The sequence below is a fragment of the Gavialis gangeticus genome, unplaced genomic scaffold, assembly GCF_001723915.1.
Source record: "Gavialis gangeticus isolate Ggan-Ray unplaced genomic scaffold, GavGan_comp1, whole genome shotgun sequence".
In the NCBI taxonomy this organism is placed as follows: domain Eukaryota; kingdom Metazoa; phylum Chordata; order Crocodylia; family Gavialidae; genus Gavialis; species Gavialis gangeticus.
The window spans coordinates 83,326,346-83,335,152 of NW_017729032.1; positions in this window are offsets into that span (position 1 = coordinate 83,326,346).

Sequence of the window (8,807 nt, forward strand, 5' to 3'; positions counted from 1 at the left end):
AGAGTAGCTCCTAGGATCTCACCCAGGCTTTGATGTACCATGTTCCCCAATTACTAAATCGTAGATCCACCTATGTCCATTCACTGAAGAGGGGTATGTTTTAGCAGGTTTAACTCTTTCTAAGGGGACTCTGAGGAGGGAAGTTTATTTCCTTTCTTATCATGCCTAAAAGATTCATATTTTTTATATATATATATATATATATATATATAAAATCAATTTGTTATAAACAGTAGGATTTATTGTTTTTAAGGCTAGAACAGATTTATTATTATCATCTTCTAGACCAAATCCCTATAATAGGTCATAGATGCTCATCCCCTGTACTATGCAGCAAGCCAGAAACTTCTGTTGCAAATATATCACAGCTTTGAAATTCTTTATATCAGACTGAGTCTCTTTTAAGGGACGTAGACTTCCCAATTACAGAAGAATTATAAACTTCATCAGTACAGAATTATTATTAATATGATTATTGAAAAAAATCAGTTTACTTAACCTGCACTGTTTAGTATCTGGTTCCAGCCATTCAGTCTCATTATGCCATCATCTGCAGGGCCTGGCATTTATGGTGCAATGAATGTGTTTGTATTATGCCTTAAATTGAGCATGTAACATGTTGGAGCTGCCCCATACCAGATCCTGATGCTCAGCTGAGTGTCAGGATCCAGCATGGGACAACCCCAGGGCTCTATATATAGATGCTGCCTGCATGGCTCTGGCTAACCCAGCCTAATCTCTGCAAGTAAGTAGTTTGGTGGGGGGGCTGTTCTGAGACCTTCGTCAGGGAGCCGCCTACCCAGCTGCATACCTGCCTGTGGAAGCAGTAGCTGGGGAATCTGAAACTCCCATTCCTCAGTGGCAGCTTCACAGCATAAGGCATGGGCAGTTGGTGAGCTGGGAGGTCACAGCTACTCATGCCCCAGTCCCTGGGTCCTAGCATGCAGGGACTTTTAAAAAATGCAGCTGCAGCAGGGTCCCTGCTGAGATTTTCAAACTTCCCAAGGTGCCTGAACTGAAACACCAAAGAGAAGCTCCCTCCTGTCTGGCTCCAACCCTTTGGGAACTTCTAAAGAGCATGGCTGCAGCTTGGCTGTCTAGCCCAGGGCAGTGCTGGATTTCTCCTTGGCCACTGAGCCCAGACACCCAGGGAGATGTAAAAGCTACTGCTGAAGCCCTGCTGAAGCTATGGGTTGTTGGTTTTCTTTGTTTTTTATCCCTGCACTCCAGAAAACAGACACTGGGGAGCCTGTCCCCAGTCTGGTTATTGGCACCTGGGGATAACAGAAATTGTCGAGGAATTGGAGCCCAACTGATTTGAAGCCAGATCCATTCCCCTCCCCTGCCAAATAAACAAACAAAAAAAATCAAGCATCCTGCTATGTAGGCGTGGCGTAGAAGGATGCACAATTTTGAGGATCTGCCATGACGTGTGTCAGATCCTAGTTGCATGAGTAAATTAACACCTGCCAAAAGCCTGCTAGATTAAAGGTGGAAAAAGGGCAAAGCTATAGTTTGGAGATTAAGTCTTAAAGTTGACAGAAATTCATTGGCTGAAACCTGCCCCTAGGAAGCCAGGAAACAAAGTAAAACAAACTATTAAGCAATAAAACACAACAATCAAAACAAAAGCAAAAGTGCTACTAAATGAGTTTTTAAGTGTTAGCAGATTTATTCCTTATGTGTCATTAATCAAGAACCCCAGGTTCAAGTCCTATTGTTGTAGCCATCCCAGAGAAGCAATGCAAGCCATTCACAACCCCAGAATTTCATTTGAACTCAGAGAAAGTTCTTAAAATACACTGCTGGCAGTTATAAAAAAAGATTGTTAAATTATGCTGGTTCTTTAAAATTGGGTAGTGAAACTCAGGACAGGCAGTCATTTAGACTATCCCAGATGGGAACCTTGCCCTCAACAACCATACTTAATGTGTATCAGTACAGTCACTTGGCTCCTTATGCTCATGCCAATCTGTTAGTATGGCATTGTGCCCACACAAAAGTTGGTTATCCTCTGCCCAAGGGTATAGTTGCCAAGCAATACTTTTTTATGAGCAGTTTACATAATTCTGCAAGTTCCATTTCTGTGTGGGAATTCCTACGTTTGGGCACTTAAGTAGTAGCCCAAAATGCCTCCTTATTGACCATCTTGTGTCATAAAAATACCTTAACTGTTTCAGGAACAGAAGACTTATGGAGCATTTAGTACTAAGTTATCAACCAAATTATCAAATGATAAAACTAAATATGGTTATACCTCCTAGTCAATTATATATTTGTTTACAACTTATGCATGGTTCTGTTTATTTCCTATAAGCTTTGCTAAAAGTTAGGGGGTTTAATTAGTCAGGCTGGACATTAGACTGTGACTATTTCAGAGTCAGGGCAGCTAGGATCTGGAACCAACTTCCAAGAGAAGTGGTGCTGGCTCCTACCTTAGGGGTCTTTAAGAGGAGGCTTGATAATTACCTAGCTGGGGTGATATGAGCCCAGTATTCTCCCCTGCCCAGGGCAGGGTGGTCAGACTTGATGATCTACTTAGGTCCCTTCCGACTCTACATCTATGAATGCTAGAAAAAAACATTTAAACAGGTAAATCATCAACTCTTATAATTTATACAAATTAAGATTGTAAAATAAGAATGCTGCATCCTATGTTAACTTTGGTTAAATGATCTCTATGGAGCAGATCCACAATAGCATAACATGTATTACTTAACATGATTCTTGGCATATTCGTTGCCCAAAAAGTCCTAAATATACAATCATACGATATCACTTAGCATGTGTTTTCCTGCTTGAATATGCAGATACTCATGTTTTAAGTGCAGTTAACACATCCTAAGCAGAACATGAGGCAAGTATCCTTCCAACTTTTGAGATATATATATATTTGCTATGTATATGTGTCTGTACAAGCAGTATGAAGACTAAGAGCCTGCCACAGAATACCACTGTAACAGTAAGAGGGGAATAGCTCCATGTGGAAAAATATTTTATTGTATTACAGTACATTACAGATGAAGAATTTCACTCTGCATATTAAGTTTAAGATGTTGACAATAAGAATACTTATGTGAGTAAGTTCACAAAGTAATGAAATTCATGGCAATTCGTAGTATGGGTTTTCTGTACTAGTCTGTTGGTAGTTTAACATCTACAGTAAGAGGGGGAAAAAAAGAAGATTAGAAGGGTTTTTTTTGCTGCTTTGTAAATTGTAAAGGATGCATGTCATGTACCAAAGAGACAAATACTGCTTCTGCAGAATAATTAATGAAAGCAAAAATCAATTCTAGAAAGTTTTTCATAGAAATCTAAGGAAGATTAACTATGAACTCTTACTGACTTTTCACTGAGAGTTAGGTCCCAACTTCCCTAGAACCATTTGAAAATCCCAGCCTTTATATTTCTGGGTTTTTTCTTGTCCGCCCTTTGTGCTAATAAACCAAAAAAAAATGTTAATATAGACCAGGTTTCCATTTCTTTGTACAGTAAAACCTTATGATTCAAATAGTGTTATTGATGAGAATGAAACCAGGGTTAAAAGGATTTGGCATGCACTTTGTCCTTCTGGGCCAGTTGAAGCAAAGAGGGATGGGGCCTCAGTGTTCTTTTTCAGCTTCCTTTGGAGAGCACAGAAGGCAGCTCTGCTAAACTTTCAAGATTCAGTGTCTTTCAGGGTTGCCAGGAGAGAATGGAAGGCATATGGCCAGCCACTATCAGGCTTTTGCACATGCATTTAGATACCACATTAACAGGAACCTTCAAAATCTAAAAGAAAGATTAGACAGAAGTATGGCAGTGCTCAATAGGGGTCTGTTTGCTGTCTATGCCTAGCACCATGGTTGAAGCTCTTACATTCTGCAGTAAGCCATCTCTGGGTTGGCAGAGGGGCAATATTATTTTAAAACAGTAGTGTTCTCATCAGCTTATCATACTTGTCATCTACCATTAGAATATGACAGGGAAAGCCCAAAATGCAGTTTCTGTTTCTTGTTGTTTTAGGCTTCCAGAGTAGACACATCTAATAAATTAAATGTGTTTACAAAACAACAATTAGTAATTATTTTTAAATAGTACTTTTAAGTTAGGAAAATCTACTGGTTTTAGAGTGAATGCCTTCAAACCAGCATAAGTATAGCTTTCCTGAACACACTGTATGGAAGTTCTAATCATACCAGACTCAAAGTTTAATAAGCTAGTTAAAAGGTTCAAATCTCCCTGCCTGGACATTTAAAATATTTTAACCAATATGCAACAGCCTTAATCTATTGCCAGGTTATTAGAAGAATGATGAATCTCAGCTAAAATTCAGATTTGGAAAAAATCCACTGCAACTAATTTGGATCTTACAATACCCTAGTTCTTAAGCAGGAAACATCGCACTGTCTTTCAAGTAGTGATTTTTTTTTCAAAGCCTAGGTGCTGCATTGGTGCAGGAGGTGCATTTCTGTGCCAATAAAAATACATGCAACACATAACAAATTAAATAATTCAAAGCTTCCTCCCAGTGATCATGTCATGGTCTGCCAGGCTGGCCATGTAAGTAGAGCTTTGTGTGGATCTGGCAGTTGTAGGGGTAGGGGTCAGAAACCACAAGTCAGAGCCAAATACCAAGCCCAGGTAAGAAGCCAGAAATCAGAAGCCTAGTTACTAAATCTGAATTATAATCCAGAGGGCAAAGTCTGAGAGTGGGTCAAACCAGGAGTCAGGTCTACAGGGAAACTCCAAAGCTAAAATCTAGTAACAAGCCAAAAGCAAGGTCAGGAACCATGGAGCCAGAGATATTACTAAAACCAAAGCTGCTCTGAGATCGAAGGCCAGCATGATATGCAGCAAGGCTCAGGTGTTGAAGGAGAGCCTTAACAACAGCTTCAGGACCAGTCAGAGGGAAGGGGCTGGAGATCATCGGCTTTGATTATTGTAGCTGAGTCAGCTGAATTTAACAAGGGCTACAGGACAGGAACCTATCTGAGTTTTACAAGCTGCAGTGCAGAAACCCTATAGATTAGTCCTCAGGCCACTCCAATTGCTGGTGTCCATAAGGGAACATTAATACTTTCCTATGTGCTTAAACCAGACCCACTTAGGTCAGTGAGAAAAGTGGCAAGGATTTCAATGAGCTTCATATCATGTATTTAGTACGGAGATGAAAAAAATTCCCTAGAAAGTTGTGCATATTTTGGTTCTCTTGATTGATGTAATAGTTCTTGAGGCTGCTCTAAGTCAACCTATTTGAAAAAAAAAATGGTCCCAGTTGCCACGAGATTAGATGCGGTGGAAAAGTTCTTTGTAACAACAAGAAGAGCTGCAGTAACCAGGATACTCACATGCAGAAAGGATGCTCTTCACATACAAAACATTTCCAAAGACTAACAATGTTAGCTAGTTTGTTTCTGCTTCCTTTGTTATTAAGCCTATACAATCAACCTAATTATTATTCATATAAAATTAAAAAAAAAACACTTTCCAGTACTGTATATTAAAATACTTTAAAAGATTGCACATTTGAACACTCTGAATTCAAGAAATGGGGACAATAATATAGCATATAAAGATTTAATGTGGTGTATCCACCTAAATATATTTACATCTCCTGTTCATCTACATTGTGATTTAGCTTTTTAAGGGTATGAACACATTGCTTCTCAAATGGAAAGGAATAACACATTTGTCTACATATTTAGAGAAGCAGGTATCTTGCATAAAATGTTATAACACAAGAAAAATGTTGCAACATGCAGGCTCAAGTGGACACTGAATTTTATCATTTTCATTTTTTGGCCTAGGGTATTTAATTAGAAACCTGGTATTCACATTAATTTTAGGAGGAGATGATGCTTTTTTTCCCCTCCCAGTTTTTATAAAAGGGAAAAGAATGTAGAAAATAGGAGACACCTTAAATTTTGTGGCACAAGGTAGCAATTAACCAACTGGTGTTTATGATGTCATTAGTAAACTACTTGAAAAAATACTAGACTTCAGTTGGCCAAAGGACAAGTAGATTACAGAGTAAATGTTCTACTGCAGCTCTTAAACCACAGTCAGAAAGACTAAACTACTCTATCTTTCCTTGGTCACATGAGTAGTTGCTGCGAAGCCTTGTGATCTTCACTTTAAGCCAAAGGGCCTCTGTGTGAGTGAGGATCGGACATTAAATGAAGAACTAGTGTTCTATGGAAACTCATTAATAAAGCATAGGCTTAGTTAGGATCCTGTTAAAGTCTATAACATTTTTCTGTTGAATTGAATAGAAGTAGAATTGGACTGTGGATTATTTTCTCTTCTATCTCTTCCTATACAATAACTGAGCCTGTTTTTGTTTTGTTTTTTGTTACACTAGTTTAAACTAATGTAAAGCTGGGCTAAAAGTATGGCCCTCTTGTTACCACCTCTTGAAGCTTTTTTCCACAATGCAAGTTTAGACTATGTTTCAAGTAAATATTCTAGCAGAACATGTTAGATATTTTTATGATGTTTTGTTAGCAGTGATTCTGTCACTGCTATTTAGGCTAGTGTCACTAAACAATCTGTCAATAAAAAGCTCTACTACTGATGCAGCTACTAAATATAACCACAAATATGTGTATATATGTATTAAAACAGGATGTAAAGCTCTTTTATATTTCTTTACAATTTGGGGTTGTGCTTGCTTTGTGCAAAGTAAGTCCCATCCATCTTTAAGACAAAGTCCTCCTTTGAAATGTACCCTTTTCTAAGAAAAAAAATAAAAAATTAGATATCTTATGAAGAAATATGTCTTTAAATTACTTTTGTTCTTTCGCTTGAACTATAATTACCAAAGGATTACCATGAAATGAGCTAAGGGCTGTAATTAATATTGTTCTCTTTTTTCTTGGATGAAACATTTAAATACAGTGCATTATTTCATTGATCTCCCTGGAGACAAAGTCATACCAATCCTTTTTTTAGAAACAAGTTTCCTACCCAATTTCCCTTTCTTTTAACTTTGAACTGCATATTCTTTTTCAGTTCCAAATGTGCAAAAATACTTTCAGCATTACAATGAAGTGGAAGACAAGAAGATAGCAGTCATGGTAACATTTAAACCCTGCATATATATTTCACACGTAATGATTAATAATTATTACATTTCTTTTTTCTTGCACTGGTCTGCTGATGTTTGCAGAGAGATTTCCTCTACAACAGTCTTTAGGATCTCTAAAGATCAGGAGTCAAATTAACTAATCATTCAGAATTTAAAGTATGCCTTTTTTATGCAAAGGAGAGAAAGTAACCAAAGAAAGAAATATTTTCCCAAAAAAGAAAAGGTAGAAGGAAGAAATATAGAAGGAAGGAAGGAAGAGCTCCATCCAACATACTTTATCATATGAATATATTCTTCCTTGTTATAATACTCATATGAGTACGGGTTACAACTGTGGTCCCAATGCTCTTAACCACTGTAAGCTTGAAAGGGACTTCAGCAGTCTTTCAGTCCAATTACCAGCACAGTTGTACGATCCACCATTCCTAACGTGTGTGACTGGTGCCACCTTAGTAGGGGGGGAGGCATGTGCCCCCCCAGTGACAAGTCAGTAACCAGGGGGAGTCCCCCTACAGCTAAAATCACCAACCAGGGGGCGTCTCCCCATGGCAAAAATTACCATCCAGTAAGCGGCTGTGTTGCTCTTAGAAGCGGCTGCGGCACTCCTGGATGTGGCTGCGGCACTTCCGGAAGTGGCCACAGCTTACATCTGGTGCTCCCACACCCCAGTTGGCACTCGCAGGGGGAGCACCAGTGCTCCTACCTGCCCCCCCTTACCCATTGCCTAAGTGGGGAGCACAGCCAGTCAGAAGATGCACATGCACAGCCAGCACTCTCAGGGGGTGCACATGCACCCTCATGCACCCCCTACACCTCGCCACCGATTCCTAAACCAGCCAAAATTGTAGCCCATTAAGTCTCATTTTTAAAACCTCCAATGAAGGAGATAACATAACTTAACATGCTTTTTTTCTATTTTTCTATAGTTCCTAGGCCTAGAAAGTTTTGGTATTTTTGTTTGCTGGTCGTCTTGTCTGGGGTCTGTCCCCATCCCTGTCCCCCACTACCCCCCATGATTTAATCTAAAAATTATTTGCTGCATTTTAAGCCTTTTGTCTGCTGTACTGCCCTCTCTGTCAAGGGAAAACATTTTCTTTCTCTAACTTTATCTTTTAATGATAACCTTTCAAATATTTAAAAAGTACTATTTTGTTTTCAATTTATTTCTTTTTCTCCAAACTAAGCATACATACGTCCTTCAACCTTTCTCCGTATGTTTTGCATTCCAAGCATTTTCCATCTTTGTCAGTTACTTCTGCATTGTCTTCAGTTTTTCTACAACCTTCTTAAGATGTAATGTCCCAAACTAGATACAGTACTTCAGCTGAGTCCTAATCAATGTCAAGCAGAGTACTATAATCTCCTTTGTCTTGCATGCAATGGTTCTGTTAGTGCAACTATACTTGAATAGATTTTTGGGGACAGCATCATATTTCACATTTACAGTGAGTTTGTGATTCATATTAACTCAAGATACTTCTTTCCAGTGCTATTGCCAAGCCAGGTAACCTCCATTCAGTAACTGTGCATTTGTTTTTTCTTCCATTTGTCTGTTGAATTTCACTTTGTTTTCTACAGCTGAGTTCTCAAATTTATCAAGATCCCTTTAAATGTTGATGTTATTCTGAAAACTGCTTGCAACCCTTCTATTTGTCACTATACTCTCTAGTCTTCCATGCAAGTCTTTAATACAAATATTAAATAACACACACACACACACACACACACACACACACAC